Source organism: Camelus ferus, chromosome 5, assembly GCF_009834535.1.
Source record: "Camelus ferus isolate YT-003-E chromosome 5, BCGSAC_Cfer_1.0, whole genome shotgun sequence".
Classification (NCBI taxonomy): Eukaryota; Metazoa; Chordata; class Mammalia; order Artiodactyla; family Camelidae; genus Camelus; species Camelus ferus.
Window position 1 is genome coordinate 15,058,759 of NC_045700.1, and position 20,059 is coordinate 15,078,817.

Here is a 20,059-nt window from a genome sequence, read left to right on the forward strand (position 1 = left end):
TTATAACTTAGCTATTCGCTTGTATCTTCCTTTGATTCACTTTTGGGATGGCGCTTATGAAAGGTATATTAAAAGTCTAAACAAATGCTGTTTACTGATTCTCCTTGGTTCACAGACTTATTACATTCTCAGATCACATTCCCAAGTTAGTAAGTCACGATTTCCCTTAGAGAAGATGGAAATATTTGCCCTGAAAGGTTATCCTTGTATCTGTTCAACAATCTACCCCTCTCCCAGATTCACTACACCTCTATCTGCCCTGCCTAAAGGAAGTAAAAAGTTGAACAATTATCTGGTGAATCTGATAGACACAGATGGCTATTATGGGTACATCTGTCTCTCTAAATCTCTAAAACTCCCTATCAGGTTTGCTGAACTATATGGACAACTGCCTCTCCTCTCCATTTTACCTGCCTGGATAACATCTGCTTTGATAAGGCAAGTGAGGGAAGGGAGGAAAGAAAATAAACTGAGGGGGAAGGTGCTGCAGGAAGAGTCACGACAGCTTTATCTGGCAGGAAGCACATAAAAACAGAGATGCATCAGGAGACTCAGATCTATCAATTTAGCAACAGATGAAAAATGTATTAAAGATGTTTATGAGAGCCTAAGTATCCTACATATTATTAACCTAATTTAATAACCTGACACGCTGCCTACTGTGCTCAGGAGGCAGATATTAACCTAAATTTTAAATTAAAATTTTAGATACTCTAAAATTACAAATTATTTTAGTTTGCTTTTATTACTACGATTATAGCTATTTAACAAAAGGCCCCAGAAAGATAAGAATTTAAACTCATAGATGTTCTTCTTCATTTGTCTCTATATTGATTCAATATTAAAGATTTTTCAAATCATATGCAGAAAGGAAGAAAGCTTAAGTCTTCAGACACTGCAACTTTTGTTTTTAAATATTCACTTTAACATGACTTACTTGCTTGGTTCAGCATTTTAATTATTATGAGGTATTCTATTTTAAGTGAATATTCAAGGATCATTTATTTTTCTTTTATGTGACTGTAGCTGAAATGTGGATGAAGAGAAGGCTGAAGTTGATATGAGCCTATCTTTCCATTTCAGCTGCCGCTCTCCACTCTCCAATATTCCATGGTTGTTTCAACAGGAAGATAATAAAGAAGTAATGAGATCCAACAGACCAAACGATATGAATATGGGTAAAATACAGAGAGATTTTTGCTTCTGTCTATTAAGGATTAAGGAACACACATACACTGTTAAACACTGTTTTCAGATACTGGACAATAGGCAGGATAGAAGCTGATCTCTGAATCAAAGAAAACAAATGAAGTGAGTTCTGTAATCTCTGCAGCCAACTGCCCAGCAATAGATTCCAGACTGAAACACTGAGAGATGGAACATGAACAGAGTCTGGAGATCCTGCTGAATTGAAGAGGAAATAGAGGCATGTATGTGTGAGTGGTTGAGGTAGCTAGAATTTTCTGGGCAATGTTTAGGAAAAAAGGATAATAGCAGAGGTTTCCCTACAGACTTCAGCTTTGTATTAACCTGCTCATGCCTGAGGTGAAATTCACGAAGTCAGAGAAATAATGACTATGAAGCAGTAGGCTAAACAATTTCTTGAGCTCACGAAAGGCTGAAAATAGTTTATGTTTCCACCACGCAGAGAGGACAAGCCTCTCTGGACCATATGGGAGAGTTCTAAGAAGGGCCAAGCCACAGTAATAAGGCTAAATTATACCCAGAATTATAGGCTTCCTTGGGCTTGTCATAACAAAACTGAAGAGCAAGGTTTGAATAATAAAACTAATTGGCAAATCACTTAAATGTTACCCCAAACAAAATTCAACATCTTTATAGGAATACAATGAAATCCAGCACTCAACAATGTAAACTTTACAATCTCTGGCATCCAATCAAAGATCACCACCAGGCATGAAAAGAAGCAGGGAAATACAATCCACATCTAAGAGAAAAAGTGATCAACAGAAACAGAAAGAGTCATGAGAAGTAATGAAATTAAACACTAACTTAAAAATATTGTAGATGTCATAAATACGTACAAAGATATAAAGTAAAACTTCAACATAGTTAGGAGCTATTAAAATAAAAACACATAAATGGAAATTGTAGATAGGAAAAACTACATTTAAATGAAAAAAAAACCACTATACAGAATTCATAGCAGATTAGCAGAGGTATCAGATACAGCAGGAAAAAAGATCAGTAAATGTTTAAACATAACAAAATAAACTATCTAAAATAAAGCACACAGAGAAAGAAAAGGTAAAGAAAGTGACCATCAGTGACCTGGCTGTCAATATGAAATGGTCTAAATATGTACAATTGAAGCCCCAGAAAGAAAGGGGGAACCATGTAAAGAAAAAACCAAAAATGTACAAATCTGATCAAAATTGTAAGTCCCAAATCTAAGAGACTCAATGAACCTCAACCAGAACCAACATGGAGAAAACCACACTAAGGCTCATCATTATCAAACTGCTGAATATCAATGATAAAGTCATCACCTTAAAAACAGCTGAGAACAAAGATACTTTACAGAACAAGGATAAAACTGACCGTAGACTTCATGCCAAAAACTACATAAGCAAGCCAGAAGAAAGTGAAGTAATATCTCTAAAGTTTTGACAGGGGAGAAGAACCCCAAAGCCTGTCAGTCTTTTAAAAATTGTAATTAATTAGCTTTTCAATTAATTTAAAAACCAAGGAAAACGTATACTTTTCAAACTAACAATAGCTGAGAGAATTCTTTGCCAGATGATTTTTATTGTTAAGACATTGAAGGACATTTCCCAGGCAGATGAAAAATAAGTATCAGGTAGAAATCTGGATATAATCTGGATATATACACAACAGAATGAAAAGCACAAGAAATGGTAAATAAATGTTGTATATAAAGAACATTTTTCTTAATTTTTAATCTCTTTAGGAGATAATTCACTAAAGCAAATATAACAACATATTCCAAGGTTTCTAACATGTGGAAGTAATATACACATAACAATAGCATTAAGAGTGGGAGGGGTTATAAGAAAGTAATCTGTAACAGATAGATATGTTACAGATAGACTGTGCTAAAGATGTAATTAAGTTACATTTAAACACTAGTTCAATCACTAAAACAAACCAAAACAACCACCACCATCACCCAACGATGTATAGCTAATAAGGTGCAAAGGGAGATAAGATGGAATCATAAAAAACACTCAATTTAAAAGGAGGCAGAAACAATCTGGGAAGCAGGAGGACCCAGCCTCTCTGGGGGCGGCTCCTAGAGAAAACATTTAAAAGAAATTGTCTATGACCTGATGCATTTCATTAGGTGGAGAATAATATTGAGAGGGGCCTTACAATTTCGTTGGAGAATTTGGAATCAATGATCAGGACACAGAAACCTGAGACAGTTGGGAGGAAATGTCATTATTAATGCTTGAAAAAATCCTAAGCTGAGCAAAAAAGGAAATGGGTTCAAATTATACTGTAAGTAGTATAATTCGTACATCAGTGAACAGTCTTTATGTAATCATAAGGCTATAAACAATACATATTAAGTTAACTAAAATCTATACAACAGCTTTTTGGAAGAAATAAGGGAAGAAGAGTCAAGAATGCAAATTCCCAATCTCCTGTAATAGACAGCCAAAGATAAGTTTACATTTTCAAAACCTCAAGAAATGACAATGCAGGGTCATCACTTTGCAATATGGAGTTGAAAGGCCTGAAGAAACAGCTGGAAGACAAGAGACTGCCTGTAGGCCGTGGGGCTCGGGGCCTGTGAGCACTGGGGCAGAGAAACCTGTTTTTGTTATACATCTTAGAGAATTATTTGACTTCTTAGAAGCAGATTAAAACAAAAATTAAATTGCCGGCACAAAAACAAAAACCAGAACCGAAAAAGAAGGCAGAAAAAGAGGCAAAAATATAGAGAACAGTCAGGACAAATAAAACACACAGAAAGATGGCAGATTTAAACCAAACCACTGAGATTACATTAAATGGCCTGAAAAATCTCAATTAATAGGCTGAGATTCTCAGATTTGATTTTTAAAAAATAGGACCCATTTATATGCTGTTCATAAGAAATCTGCTTTAAATATATTCAATATTATTCAGAGGTCCATTCTCTCCTAATTAATCTATAGATTCAATGCACTCCTAATCAAAGACTATCAGGCTTTTTCATAGACACTGAAAAACTGACTCTAAAATTATTTAGAAATGCAAACATTTTTTTAAAGAGTAAAACAATGTCAGAAGGCTGACTCTGCACACTACCTGAATTCTGTCTGGCTACAGTGATCAAGAGAACATGGTACTGGGTAAAGATTTGCATGTAGATCAGTGGAACAGAACAGATATTCCAGAAATAGACCCACAAATATATTGTCAATTGAGACCTGACAAACATGACAAGGCAATTTAATAAGGGAAAGACAGTATTTCAACAAAAGGTACTAGAAGCACTGAACATTCATATGGAGAAAAATGAACCTCACCCTTTTGCTTACATTATATACAACAATTAATGCATAGACTGAAACCATAAAACCATAAAAACCATAATTTTATGGTGAGAGTCATAAAAATCCTAGAAGAAAACAAGGATATCTCTGTGATCTTGGGTTAGGCAGCAATTTCTTAAACAGAACTTAAAAACATGAACCATAAAATAATTCTTAAAAAAGTTAAAGCTGGATCAAAATAAAAAACTTTCTTTTCAAAGACACTGGAAAATTAAAAGGCGAGCAACAGGCTAGAAAAACACAGCAAAACTGTATCTAATAAGGGATTTGGATACATTATAAAAAGACCTCTAATGCAACAATGAGGACAAACACCTCAATACAAAATTAAAAATCTGAATGCATATGACACTAAAGAAGATACATGGCAAATAAACACAGGAAAAGATGACCAAAGTCATCAGACATTAGGGGGCTGCAAACTAAAACCACAACGAGATATCACTACATTCCCTGCAAATGGCTAAAATTAAAAATACTAAGAATATTAAATGTTGGTGAGGCTGTGGAACAAGCAGAACTCACACACATTGTTGCTAGGGGTACAGAATGGTAAAACTACTTTGAAAACCGTGTGGCGGTTTCTTGGAAAATTAAATATACAATCATCATGTGACCCAACAATAATATTATTATCTAAAAGTAAAGAACACACACACACACACACACCCCCCAAAGACTCATACACAAATGTTTATAGCAGCTTTATGCATAATGGCCCAAACTTGAAATAACTGAAATGTCCACCAGCTAGTGATGGATAAATAAATGTGGCATATCCATGCAAAATGCTAATCATCAATAAAAAAACAAAATGAAAAACACAACTGACAATACATACAACAACATGGATCCAGGATCTCAGAAACTTAATCCTAATCAAAAGAGAACAAATCCAAAATATTATACACTGCATGATTAATTCTATTTACATAAAATTCTACAAAAGGTAAGTAAGCTCTAGTGATAGGAAGCTGATCAGTGGTCAGCAGGACCAGGGAATACTTTGGGGTGACGAAAATGTTATATATCTTAATTGTGGTAGTGGTTACACAACCCTATACAGTAATCAAAACTCACTCAACTGTCCCCTTGGAGTGGGTAAAATTTGTTTGTATGTAAATTATATCTCAATATACCTGATTTTAAATATCATGTGCCTAACCTGCCAGTAAAGATTTACTGAAATCTGAAAGTACAAGCAATCTTGGTTGAACATAGCTGAATAGAGGAAAATGGGCTTTCCCCACATATAACCCTGAAAAATCTTTAGAGACATCTGAAAGTGATGTCGGTAAGGCAGGGTCTTTGGGAGTCATTGGGAAGTGAAACTGGGACTGTTCCTTAATCCCAGATCCAGGCAGCACAGAAAAGGCTTTGTGTGCTCCTTGATCTTTTCAATAATCTTGGCAACTAGCTACTATTATTCTTATTTGGCAAAGGAGTGAAGCAAAGCCCTGAGAAGTGAAGATGCTCACTGGACAGACAGTGAATACAATTTCAAAGCTCAGGTTCTCTATATTTGTCAACCTGCCTCCCAGTAGGATTGGGGATCCCCAGTATCAGAGAGCCTCCCAGGGACTCTGTAGCCCAGTTCTTCTCCAGCTTGGAGGTTAGTGCCCAGACTCCTAGCTTCCCTGGCTGTGTGTCCCAGACTCCTTTGCAGAAAGAGTCTTTAAGGAGCAGAGTCACTAAATCACGACTGTACAAGCAGCCGAGACATGCTCTGTGCTGATGTATTTGACCTTCACCATACCTCATATTTCTGCAGCATAACAACATTTGCTGACTGCTTACTGCAGGGCGAGCACTTTATTCGCATTGGGTGACTATGCATTATGCAATGGAGACATTCTACACAGGAGGAAACTGAGGTTTAAGGAGGTTAATAAAGTTGCCCAAGGTTACACAGCTACAAGAAGGAGAGCCAGGGTTTGGATCGAGGCCTATATAAACCACAAAGCTCCAACGTGGACTGCTACGTGATTCTAGTACTGCCTTCCGTATTCAGCTTACTGAGCACTTTGAATCAGTGAGGATGATTTTGGTGTAAAGTAATACATGAAATGGTAAGTATGCACTAGCTCACAGTCTGGAATTAGAGCAGGCTTCAGGGCTACCTTGATCCAGGGCCTCTGCTTTCATTTCCCTGCAGTTCTCTTGACACTGGCCCCCACTTCCCATGTCTCAGCTTCATCTTCATGTTGATCTGAGTTGGCGGGTGCAGGCCCACACCCATCAGTGCTACACTTCCAAGACCAGATGGAAAAAAGCTGACTGGGTGGATGTGATTCTCTCCACACCTCCAACTGCCCTGTCCCCTGCAAATTAGCCATCTGAGGTCACAAACTCATCCCCAGACCAATCCATGTCACTTTGAGCATGGCACTTACTGAGTGATTCAGGACTGGGTTCTACCCACTGGCAGGGACGCTTACCATGACTGCCCTAATCACGTGGTACCCCTGGAGTGGAGACAAATATTGAGAAGCCAAGCGTAACATCTGCTACATTCTTCCTTCATTATTTCAACTGAATTTTACAGCAACATTATGTGTCAGTGGTAATTTCCATTTTACATGTGAGAAAACAAATGCACAGGGAACAGATATGTCTCGGAGACATGAGTGCATACACAGCAGCCAGGATTCAAAGCCAGGTCTTCTAACTCCAAGTCCAGAGCTCTTTCCACTACTTGGCAACCACTATCATCTTAACTCTCCTCTCCCTCTTCCGGCCAAGTCTAAGTTGTCGCTGAGAAATATATTCATCTTCCAGGGTCTCTTTTCTGCTATTTATCATCATTTTTTCCTAATTCAATAACCATTCCTTTATGGACTCTAGTGAGCCATTTATAACCAAGTTAGAAGGCTTTTTTTTTTTTAATTTTAGCACTTCCTTTCTAATGAGGGTTTATAGCTGTCCTTTAAAATAAATAGTCTGCTGTACGTTAAAACCTATTTAGTATGATGAAAACTTTCTATTTTTTCTCTTCAGTCTTACTTTTAAGATAATCTTGTGTTCAAAATACTGTCCTTTTCAAATTCTCCTTTCACATCTACCTTTAACATGCTATCAAACCATATCCCCAGGCCTTCTGGTCTCACCACCTGTTTTCATTCTCCATAATGGACCTACTGAAAAGGTACTGGCCTTTGGGCTTTTAAGGCAAGCGTGTCATAAATGTAGCATCTTTTTCCTTTAAAAGATACATAAGAGGAAAAAACCTTTATATACCTGCTTAGCGACACTGTTTCAAATAGAGTCCAACAGGAATGGAAATTGTGAACTGGCTGGTAGATGGTGGTGGCTTTGGTAGCTGGCAGAGCCCAGATGCTGGTATAAAGGAGTCTCTGGCACTTTGGGGCCACCTTACACTTTTTTTTTGTATACACACACACACACACACACACACACACACCCCACACACATACATATATACTATATATATATTTATTGAAGTATAGTCAATTTACAATGTTGTATCAGTTTCTGGTGTACAGCATAATGCTTCAGTCAAACATGAACATACATATATTCATTTTCATATTCTTTTTCACCAGAAGTTACTACAAGATACTAATATAGTTCCCTGTGCTATACAGTATAAACTTGTTGTTTATCTCTTCTATATATATCAATTAGTATCTGCAAATATCTAAATCCCAATTTACTCCCTTCCCCCTCTCCTGGTAACCACAAGTTGGTTCTCTAAGTCTGAGAGTCTGTTTTCTGTTTTGCAAATAAGTTGTTTGTCTTTGTTTTTTTTAGATTCCACATATAAGTGATATCATATGGTACTTTTCTTTCTTTTTCTGGCTTACTTCACTTAGAATGACAATCTCTAGGTCCATTCATGTTGCTGTAAATGGCATTATTTTATTCTTTTTTATAGCTGAGTAGTATTCCATTGTATAAATATACCACAGCTTCTTTATCCAGTCATCTGTTGATGGACACTCAGGTTGTTTCCATGTCTTGGCTATTGTAAATAGTGCTGCTATGAACATTGGGGTGCATGTATCTTTTTGAATTAAGGTTCCCTCTGGATATATGCCCAGGAGTGGGATTGCTGGATCAGATGGTAAGTCTATTTTCAGTCTTTTGAGGACTCTCCATACTGTTTTCCATAATGGCTGCACCAAACTACATTCCCACCAAACAACCTAACCTACCACCATCTTACATTTAAAATGTGCTGCCATGAACTTCACCTCTTTTAACTTTCTGAACAATCATGTACAGAGCTGGGGAAGGCAGAAACCAGTAGTCCAGTTCACAGGTACAGAAACCAAGACAAAGATTTATTTAATTAATCAGGGACAAAATAGTAATTGAAACTTCAGTATACCGGTTCCAGGTTCAGTGCTGTTTCTGCTGTATTATTTTGAATCCTGAGAAGTTAGGAAAGTTGTATGAAAGATGTGAAGGCTTGGGAATGAGGAGTAATGATGAACCTGGAGTTCATGTTTGAATCTTATGTATATTTTGGTCTTTTTTTGGTGTTCAGGAAGAGTAAACAAGACCTGACAGAAAATCTGATGAGGATCTGCAATCATTTTGACCCAAGGCCAATACATAAAAATTCAAAATATGTTATCAAGAATATATCTTTGTACTATCTAAGGGCAACTGTCATAACTTGGCCTTCCAACAGAAAGATATTATCACTGCATGATGAATAATATTGAACGTGCTATTGGTTCTTTAGGAAATGTGTATTTCCTGAAGACAAGAAGAAAGAGGTGAACGAGGCATCTAAGAAGATGTGAGGAAATGGAAGGACAGTAATGGAGGGGTTCCTAAAACAGGGAGCCAAGTGAGAGCATGGGGAAAAATCACAATAGGAGAGTAACTGTGGTGAGAAGGAGGACATGGGTAGGCTGAACGGAATCATGATGCTGGAGTACATACCAGAAATATCTAGAACTCAGCTTGGAGACCTTGTTTGTAAACAGCATTGCTGGGGAAATGGAAAGGAAAGTTGCAGCAGACAGCATTGTTGAAGGTGGGATTAAGGCGGAAGTCAAAGGCAGCTGAAAGAACTCAGGATGCAAAGCATGAAAACATCTCTAGTAAGTCCAGGCAAGTCATAAGACACTTAGTGATCCCTGACCACCCCACCCCACATCCGACTGGGAAGGAGTCAGGGATGGACAATGAGGAGAATAAAAAGGCGGAAGCTGAGTGGGTCTCTCCGTGGGGTCCTGAGGTTGCAGTCAAACAGAACATGTGAAGCTTCAAAGGTTTTTGATAACTCAATCTACTTAACTGTGCAGGGGAAGGAGAAACTTTGATCTAAACAACCCAGCTCAACCCATCTACTTCCAAAGAATTCATCTTAACTTCTCTCCATATGCCTGCAGAATATCACCCTAGAAGTGGAATTATCATCCTCGTAAATACAAACTCACTAGTAGGTGCGGTTTATTGAGAAGCAAGGCACATGCCCTGCAGCCTGTCTCCCTTCCAAAGCTTTCATCATCCTGGGACACTTCACTCAACTTGGCAAGGTTCAGGTGCTTGATGCGAAGGCTGTCTGGATTCAAGGATCCCTGTGCACCGAGGGAAGTGGAAGGGGCTATGTGTATGTGACCCTCAGGTGTCACTTTCTCTTACAGGGGTTGGTGAACAGTGGGAATGTCTCTCTCCATGCAGCGTGGACTGCCCTTCTGCCTGGCAGTTTCATCACAACACTCCACACAAGTGATATCTGTAAATGAAGACCTGGCACACATTCAGCACAATACCCCACCCACTGTGGATTCCTGGACATGCTAGCTGGAGTGAAAGAAGGCTATTTAACTCGGGCTCCCTGGCAGTCTGGTCCACTTGCAGAGCAATATGTGAATTGCACAGCCCTCTAACTGTCATCCACGATTCTGGCCCATCAGCACAAGGATCTATGTGGAAAGCAACGCCCACTGATTTCAGCAGGAGCCTCTCATGAACCCCTGAGGTCATCGTTTCTGACTTTCAAGGAAGTTTGCTCTAAAATACAAATTCTCCTTCACGGGGATCCAATACCATGTAATGAATAAACATGCTGTGGGCTGGCATGCAGATTTCCAGGGGCCCTGTCCTTATGCACAGGCCTCTCAAATCTTCTTAGTTTCCACTGGGGTGAGGGGGGCTCCTCTGCAGAAGGCACACGCCTCCCGAGAAAGTTCACGAGAAAGACGCGTGAATGAGCTCTGATTTCAGAGTCAGTTGAAGTCAAACTATTTAGCTTTGTTTGCTCACGTGAAACGGGACTGCTACACTAAAAGGCTTTCAATAACAGGGGTTTCACCAGGGCTGCGGGCTCCACCCTTTTCCATAAATGATGATGACGCGGGCTGTCTGATATTTGGATCCTGGCATCTGCAGTTTCCCCACCCTGGCCCAGTTTATAGGATAAGTTTTCAGCTTGGTTTTCCTTGGCCAGGATGAAGCAAACGGAATGAAATCTTTAGCCACCTTGACAGATGAGAGCAGCTCAATTTCCTCTAACCAGAAGATATTCTAATCATCCTATTAAAATTGAATTACATGTAATTTTGTTAGGATTTTGCAGAGAAACAAAACTAAGAGGGTTTGGCAAGTCCTAAGATCTTCAGGGAGACTCAACAAGTGGGAGCCCCAGGAGAGCCCAAGGCTTAGTTCTCATCTGAGTCCTGAGGCCTGGGAACCAGCAGAATTGATGGGGAATTTCAATCCCAAGGCCGGCAAACTCCCTAGGAACAGTCACCATTCCAGGTCTAGTCTGAAGGCAGGAAAAATCTCACCTCCCGGCTCAAAGGCAGTCAAGCAGGAAGGATTCTCTTCCTTGGGAGAGAGTTTTTGTTCTATCCGTGTCTCCAACCGATTGGACGAAGCCCACTCTCTTTAGGAGGGCAATCTGCTTTATTCAGTCTGCTGATCTAAATGTTAATCTCCTCCAAAAACACCTCACAGAGACATCCAGAATAATGTCTGATTACAGACCAGGGCACCCTCTGGCCCAGTCAAGTTGACATCCAAAATTAACTATCACAGTAATTAAGGAGCCATTGTTTGTGGCGCACAGCTATGATTAAAGAGCCAAAATTGAGGGGGGGTGGTTCTAATTGAAACATACTGCCCCTTTCAAATAAACACATGCAAGGTGGCCTATTTAACTGAGCTCAGTGGAAACCAGCCTGCTAATACCTCCAGATCCACCCCCACCCCACAGTTTTGAGACGTTATGACTTAGGAATGAGTGCGTTGTTTTAAAACTGCTCTTCCTGTATTTTTCTGATGTAGCCGCCTCAACTCTTGTGGAAATAGACTGAGAATAATTCTAAGCCTTCTTCCTGGACTAGGCAAATGAGGCACATAGGGTAAGAAATAGCTTGTCTGGCATCTTAATATTTGGAAAACAAATGTGGCTGCATTTTAAGAACTCAGGATCTTAGGTTCTCCCCTTACTGTAAGAGTATCTTACACATGGAGAAGATGATGGCTATCTTAGTTACTAAGGAGCTGGCTAAGAAGCCTGTAGCAAGCACAGGGTTTGAGAGGATATTAGTTTTAAAGGGGGGAACTTCAGTACCTTTCAACAGGTAGCTCAGTTTTCGAGACACTTGGGGCTGAGTTGGAATACCAGGAGATTCTTTGGTAGTTGGGTAGCGTGCTGGCCACCGCTGCTGGTCCACCACCTTCCTGGGGTCTCAGCATGTGAGTGTGCCCCTGCTGAACTTCCAATTGCCAATAACTGCATCTTTTTGCTAACAGCTCCAGAAGCAGCCCCTGACTTATCAGTGATGACAGGGGCTGATGAATATCCAGTTCCCTCACTCTTAAGGTGGGAAGACTCCAAGACTCAGCTTCTATACCCTGGAGTTTTTCTGAGATTAAACTTGTGTCATACACAGTAGCAGTCAGGGCCTGCGACACGTGTGTAAATTTGTGTTCTGCTGTCGCCATCTTGAAATTCTTAAACCTTTTGAACAAAGGGCCCTGCATTTTGGTTTGTACCGGGCGATGCAAATTACACAACCAGTCCTGGTGGTAACTGGCAGTGGTAACACCCCTTTCATTGGTTGTGTTCCCTTCCTTGTCTGATTTCTCCTGTTGGTCTCTACTGTACTTCCTGATAATTTACTTGTCCTTGAATCCTTCGCACAGGGTCTATTTCTGGAAAACCCAAACTAGACTGATAATCTCGAAAATCACTGTAAAGAATGAATGAATGAATGAATGAATGAATTTTATTAAAAGAAAACAGTAATGCACATGGGTTTCATCATCACTAAAAATAAAATCGTGGCTACACCATCTGTTATTAGCATACCATACTGTCTTATCTAAGAGGTTTTGTTAGGAAGTCATACTCAACTAAGTTTCCCAACTTCTCTGTATCACAGACCAAGGGCCCAGGTGAATCCAACATGCAAATATCTCCCCAGAGAAGCAGGGCAATAAGCAGCAGTGGAGTTGACATTTCAACAATGGCTCTGTATGCCATCTGTTTTAAAGAAATTATTTGTCTTTGCCAGCACGTCAAGAACAAGTTCACATAATTTAGGAGCTCCTAAGGCATGTAAGTCCTTGATTATTTACAAGGACAAGATTATCTATAGCCATCAAGTTTCTTTAGTAGCATCCAAGAAAAATTTTTAAAAACATAGGCGAGGGAATTGACCTTTTTGTAGAGGCTAGTAAGGAGGCAAGATATTAGAGTGATTCAATCTTAAGCTGAAGTGGAAGAAAAAGATGTAAGTAAGGTTTCTGGTTCAGAATCAGAGCAGCTCATCAAATCCAGAGCCCATGTATTCTCAGTCTTTATGTCCCCAGGGTCCAGTACAATGCCTGGAATGGAGTCAATGTCTAATAAATATTTAGTGACTGACTGAACTTGCTTTATGGCTGTGCCTGGAGGCTTGAGAGCCAGAGAACGAAACTGACTCACCCCTACCAGTGAAGAAGCTGTAAGTTTTCCCTTTAGTTCTTTCTTATAAACTGGAATTTCTCAAATGGGTGTAACACCATGCAGAGGACCGTCTTGGAGGAAGAGGATGGAGGTGGTGGGTTGGTAGCAGGTGTGGGTGGGACACTGCCCATGACTGGCAGCTGTGGTTCAGGTTCATCTGTAGTACGTGGGGGAGGCAGTACCTGAGAACTGGCTGGAGAACTCTAAGGCCACCTTAGGCCTTACTCTTCATGTGTGAGATTTACGACCAGGAACGTCTAAGACCAAATCTATCCATCCTTAAGGCATGCTTGTCTTCGATATGAATCCTGTCACCACCTTGCGGTGAATTATGGGTGCCAAACCTCATTGTGCCCCACTTTCCTCATCAGTCAGAAAGATGACATCCAGATGACTTGCAGTCTCCAGCAGTGGGCTGAGATCCTGACTCTACTGCTTTCCCCTTTCCCATGTGACACAAGCTTTAGTGCCCTGTGCTTGTTAAATGCAGCTGTCACCAGAAAGGCTAGCCTTTTAGGGCTGCTCACTGGGTAAATGATCAGGACAAAATAGGTTATATAAACCTGTTTTGAAACATTTTAAAATTCCAAATTTTGTTCTGACCAATTTCTGAACATATTTCTTTCTGATTAAGTTGTATAAAAATATTTTTCTGTGGTTCATAGCAGCATTATTTACAATAGTCAAGATATGGAAACAACCTAAGTGTCCATCAATAGACGACTGGATAAAGAAGATGTGAGATATATATAATGGAATACTACTCAGACATAAAAAAGAATAAAATTTTGCCATTTGCAAAAACATGGATGGACCTGGATGGTCTATCATGCTTTGTGAAATAGGTCTAAAAGGAAGATAAATATTGTTTGTATTTACTTAAATGTGGAACTTAAAAAACAAAACAAATGAATGACTATGACAATACAGAAAGAGACCAATAGATAACAGAAAACAACCTACTGGTTACCAATGGGGTGGCGGAAGTGAGGAGGAGCAAGATAGGATCAGGGTATTAAGAAGTAAAAACTACTAGGCATAAAATAAAATAAGATACAAAGATGTAATGTACACCACAGGGAATATAGCCAGTATTTTATAATAACTTCATATGGAGTATAATCTATAAAAATAGTGAATCACTATGTTGTACACCTAAAACTAATAGAACATTGCAAATCAACTGTACTTCAATTAAAAAAAACATTTTTTTCCTGTGAAAATTCTTTTATCCCTTTTGCATGCAACCTTTCTAGACAAAAAAAAAAAAATCTGGGTGATAGTTTATGGATAAAAAAATGTAAAGTTTTGATGATTGACTGAAACACACTGATTTTTGTATCAATGGGAGAAGTCAAAGCCCTGGTACCTGGGGAGGACTTGAGGGGGAAGTGGGGGAGAAAGGAATTAATGATGTTTCTTTTTCAGAACTATCCCTGGAAGCTTTCTCCTCTTCCTGAACGAAAGCTCCCCCTGCTATCTTTCCAAGCTGCTGTGAGGGCCCTGAATTCAAACCGAGGTTGAGTATAAGATCACCCTTGACAGCACTAACTATGAGACAGCGAAGGTGGCCCAGCTGCTGTGTTTTCCACACAGATCACTTACAAATGACACTGGTAAACTGATGTCACAGATAAGCAGAGCTGTTTCGAACTGACAACAGTGTCTCTGAAACCAGGAACTGAACTGAATTATCCTAGACTGGGGGGTCCTAGGTGTGGAGTCCCACAGTGGAAAGCCACACTGGGAGCCTGTTAACCTGTACTGTCTGACTAGCAAATACCTTGTTGGGAGTGCCTTAATGACAGCAAACTCCTTGTCTCCAGGAGAACCACATACTGTACACGGGGATGCCCTTCTTATGTGCCAGATCAGTGACTGTCACAACTCTGCCTCAGCACTGGGCGGAGGCATTCAGGTCAAATTCAACTTAGTTCAGAACCCCTAGACGGAATAGCAGAAGTCAACACCACAATCTGGTCGTACTCCACTGTATGGTACCCTGCTGATAATAATTTTGCTATAAAGATGCTTTGGACAGGGCCAAAGCTATTGATTGCACAGAAAAGAGTTACCACAGCAGGTTGACGAGGCTTACCTTTAGAGATGCCTGCTTGTAAGGATGGCCCTTTGCTAGCAGCACCTGAAAACATGGGATTTTGAGACGGTTGCCACCACCCTAACTGATAAGGGTGTCTGTGCTTGAATTGTTTATGCAAACAAACTGGTTTATGCTGAACAATGATTTCCCTTCTGGGGAACTGGGTTTTTTAGCTGAGGACTTTTTTTTTTTAATGGAGGTACTAAGGATTGAACCCAGGACCTTGTGCAAGCTAAGCATACACTCTAGCACCGAGCTATATCCACCCTCCTGGACATGGCATTGTTAAATGTGCTAGGCAAGATGGTGACTGTGTGACCAGCTCCCAGTAAGAATCCTGGGCTCTAAGTCTCTAAGGAGCTGAGGGAGGCAGCATTTCACATGTGATGCCATCTCTTGTCACTGGGGGAATTTTATGTATCCCATGTGATTCCACTGGAAGAGGACCCTGTGCCTGGTTACCTACCTGATGTCACTCCAGGGGCCATTTCCCTTTGCTGGCTTTGTTGTGTCTCCTTTCACTGCGATAAACCATAGCCATGAGTACAACTTAAGAAAGAAAGAAAGATGATATCCCTATTACTTACACGTTATCCACACCCTTGTTAACTACAGTCAGGCAGACCAACAGCTGAGCTCTTGCTAACTCCTGACATGATGTCAAGCACTCATGTGCAAAAAAACTCAAAGATCTGAACAAGTACTTCAAAGTAGGTCTTGCTAGTTTCTCTGTTTGACACATGAGGGAAGAAGGCTTAGGGAGGTTCTGGAACTTGTTCAAGATCACAGTGTAACTGAGCAGGACCCTATGGGGCCTTCCCGGGACAGATCCCTCCCCCATATCCCCTGCTGTGGCTCCTCCCCGACGTACCTAGATAACAGTATCTGATGCACATGTCCTGAGTTGTTTTACAGATGCTAAAATCCCCACCAAATGGAGAAAGTCAGCTACTTTGATGATCATGAGCAAGTAGCCCCCAGACCTACGGTTGCCTAAGGATGGATAATGTTAACCCCTGTGACCCCACCCTGTTACCTCCCCCATCAACCAATCAGAGAATTGTGTGCAAGCTGATCACAAACCCTAGGACACCCGTCCCTCACCCAGCCTTTAGAAACACTTAGCTGAAACCCCTCGGAGAGTTTGGAGTGTTCCTCGGGCATGAGCCATGCCTTGTTCTTGCTGGGCCCTGCAATAAACCTTTCTCTGCTCCAAACGGCGATGTTTCCTTTTGTTTGGCCTCACTGTGTGTCGGGCACACAAACGTTGAGTTCTGTAACAACAGCATCCGTGAGGTGGCAAAGGGGACCTGGGAGGTAGGCCTACGTGACTGCAAGGCTGGGAGGCTCTGAGAAGGGAATCAACGAAGCACTCTCAAAAACACAAAACTCTAGGCAAATACACGGTGGTGACACTACCATTAGGAACGAGGTCTAAGTTCTGCCCAGAAATTGTTGGATAAGTTTTGCAACTTCTCTAGTTTACTCAGATCCTGGGACTTAAAACACCTTTCTTCCCACAGATTCATGGGCGGTGGGAACTTGACATGGATGGTATTCAGAAGTTCAGGCATACCCTCCTTCCTCAAAGAGTATTAGAACTTTGGGCCAGGAGGAAAAAAAAAAATTGGAGAGCATCTAAAATAAGTCCTTCACCTGATGACTGAGGAAATGGAGATTTGCCGCATTTTGCACTAAGCCATCAATCCAGAACTGGACTTCGGACCCCATCTCATTTGTTTCCTCAGTGCACAGCCTCCTCCTTACCACGTGTCTCTTTTAAAATCAGATTCAACTGTAACCCAGCACATGAGAAGTACTTTGATTTTTTAAATTATGAGTTACAAGGGAAAGAGACCTGTCTTATAGGAGAATCATACACACATAATTTGACATCCTGGAAACATTATGATGCCTGGGTCAATGGTGAGGGGAAAAGGCACCTTTGGAAATGCAATCCACTCATTCGAAAGCAGGGCAGCCGCTGCCCGCTCCAAATGTGCTCTTGTACACACACAGGATTCCTTCCGAATGGGCTCTGAGGGCAGAACACATGGCTGAGTTTCAAATGGGCAGAAAGTCACCTCAAAGCATATTTCCCCTCCATTTGGGAGTTGACACAATTGAGTTACAGGCAGACACTGTTTATCATGGTGGCATGAAAATCTCTCTTCAAATTCCTGCTTTTATAATCAAACAATAACACCTCCAGAGTATAGGTTTGAGCTACATAAGAAACATTTTGGAAACTGATTCAATCCCCCTGGCTTGGCTGTGACAACGTTTCATAACCTGGTAACCTCTCAGCTGTTCCTCCCCCTTCCTGAAAAGCTTTTAGCAGCACCAGAGTGGCAAAGCAAAGATAAAGCAAACAGTCATCCTTTTATCTGATCTGCAGAATGAGAGGAGCAGGCACTGAACTGCTGGTAAGAAGATTGCTAAATGACTCTTCTCAAATTCCATCAATGGGCTGATGAAAGAAATTAAGACTGACATTGATACGTTATTTTCTCAGGCACCACCAGGCTTTTCTCTCCAAACAGTTAAGCATTAGTTGCATGTCTGTGACTCATTAAAAAGTGCGCAGATCAGTCCATGTTGTAACAGATTTACTACAATGCTTTACTGTCTTTACATCCATTCTGTTCTTCTCTAGCATGTTTCTTGAATAAGGATTCATTCAAGTCAAGAGCACCCTGTTCCCAAGATCTCTTTCCCTCTTTTTCTCAGTTGTGTATTTCATTACACAACTCAGTTTTCGTCATGACGATTAGCCCTCACTCAACCTACCACTCTAGCACTCTACACCTGTCTCAAGCTAAAGTCTTTACTCAAATGTGCCAGACTTACTGCACACAGCACTGGGAATCCCGGTGGACAGAGTGTACAGATCACCTTAATCGAGGCTGTTTTTCGTTAATCATATGTGATTGAGTTCTTACAGTTGGGACAGTGCCTTCCTTCCAAACTTGATTATGGCTTCTGAAAAGCTACCAGCTCCTCTTTGGCAAGATTTTTATTTTTTAAAATCACTGCTTCTTCTCAGTCACTAATTTTTTATTACCTTCATGACTGAGAAGAACTGCTGGCTTTAACAGCACTTAAAACACAGACAGTTCAGCCTATCTGTAATATCTGATCAAGTTGGTTTATCCGTGGTAATATGGAGGACAAAGAGATTAAAATTCAAGAGTTTCCCACAACCTCTCTTTCTAAGGTACTCCTCTGACACCTGATGTGCTTCAGAATTGATGGTATGACTTTCTATTGGTGGTCAGGGACGTGTCCCTTTCCTGCTCTTTCTTCTCTCGGCTGACCTCTCTTCTGGAAATGCTAATGAGCTGCTCAAAGGGCAGACAGGAAGAGGATGGGAGGTGGGGGATGCCCATTCAGCCCATACACGTGTTTTGTTTTGGATGGTACTTTATCTTTTTAAAACAAATGTGACATATACTCTGAACACAAGAGTGTATACAATAAATAGTTATACTGAAATCATCATCATCATAAAAGAATACCCACAACCTACCTGAACAACTCAGTATTTTTTTTAAATTTATAGACATAATCTTCAATTTGTATTTTACTTTTAGAAAGGGTATTGTATTTATAAGGTTGCAAAATTAAAGAGGTACAAAACAGCCTACACTGAAAATATTCTCTCATTCTTGTGCCGATACAGCAGACACCCAGGTCTGCTCTCCTGACGCAACCAATAGTACTAGACTCTTGTGTTTCAGTCCTATTCATGCCAATAATTATGTGTGTGTGTGCACGTGTGCATGCATGTGTGTGTATAAAATCATATTCACGTCTGCATTTAAATGTTTTACTATATATGTATGTGTTAAGGTCCTTTTTCCCTTTTTAAAAAGAATCAAGCATACCACAGGCACTATTCTGCTTCTTGCTGTTCTCATTTAATAATACATCTCAGAAGTTGTTCCATATCAGTAAAGACCTTCCTTATTTCCTTTTTACAGACATATAATATTCCCTTATCAGAATTCATTTAACTAGTATCCTATTAATGGACATTTGGTTCATTTGGGATTTTTCCTATTACTATAAACAATGCTTCGGTGCATGCATAATTTCTCATATGTGCAAGTATGTCTGTAGGATAAACTATTTAATTGAAATTATTTAATAGCATTAAATACGTGTGACTTTTATTAGATATTGCCAAACTGTCATCTGTTGAGGTTGTCCTAGTCCCCTCTTACCTGCAGTGTATGAAGATGCCTCCTCCCTCACAGCCTTGCCAACAAAGTTTATCTTCAAACTTTTTAATCTTTTCCAATGTGATAGATAGAAAATGGGACCTAAGTGTGGTTTTTAATGTGTGTTTCTTTTATTATGAATGCATCTCTTTTATTACAAATGCATGTTTTTGATCTCTTTCTATTGTGTGTCTTTTTCTCTGACCCTCTTCTGCCTCCTCCTTCTACTTTCAAGGACCCTTGTGATGAGCTGGGTCCACCCCAGTTCCAAGGT

At 40.2% G+C, this 20,059-nt stretch overlaps 1 protein-coding gene and 1 long non-coding RNA gene across 3 annotated transcripts in view; both read right to left on the reverse strand.

Moving 5' to 3' along the window:
- The window catches only part of NCKAP5 (NCK associated protein 5), an 829,955-nt gene that overhangs the window by 66,769 nt on the left and 743,127 nt on the right, over nt 1-20,059 (reverse strand). The gene's annotated exons all lie outside the window — the stretch shown is intronic.
- Nucleotides 1,501-19,325, reverse strand: LOC116663587. The gene is made up of 3 exons (XR_004319792.1): nt 19,252-19,325; nt 11,766-11,773; nt 1,501-1,512 (listed from the first exon to the last, which is right to left on the reverse strand). It is a non-coding gene; the product is annotated as an uncharacterized LOC116663587 (long non-coding RNA).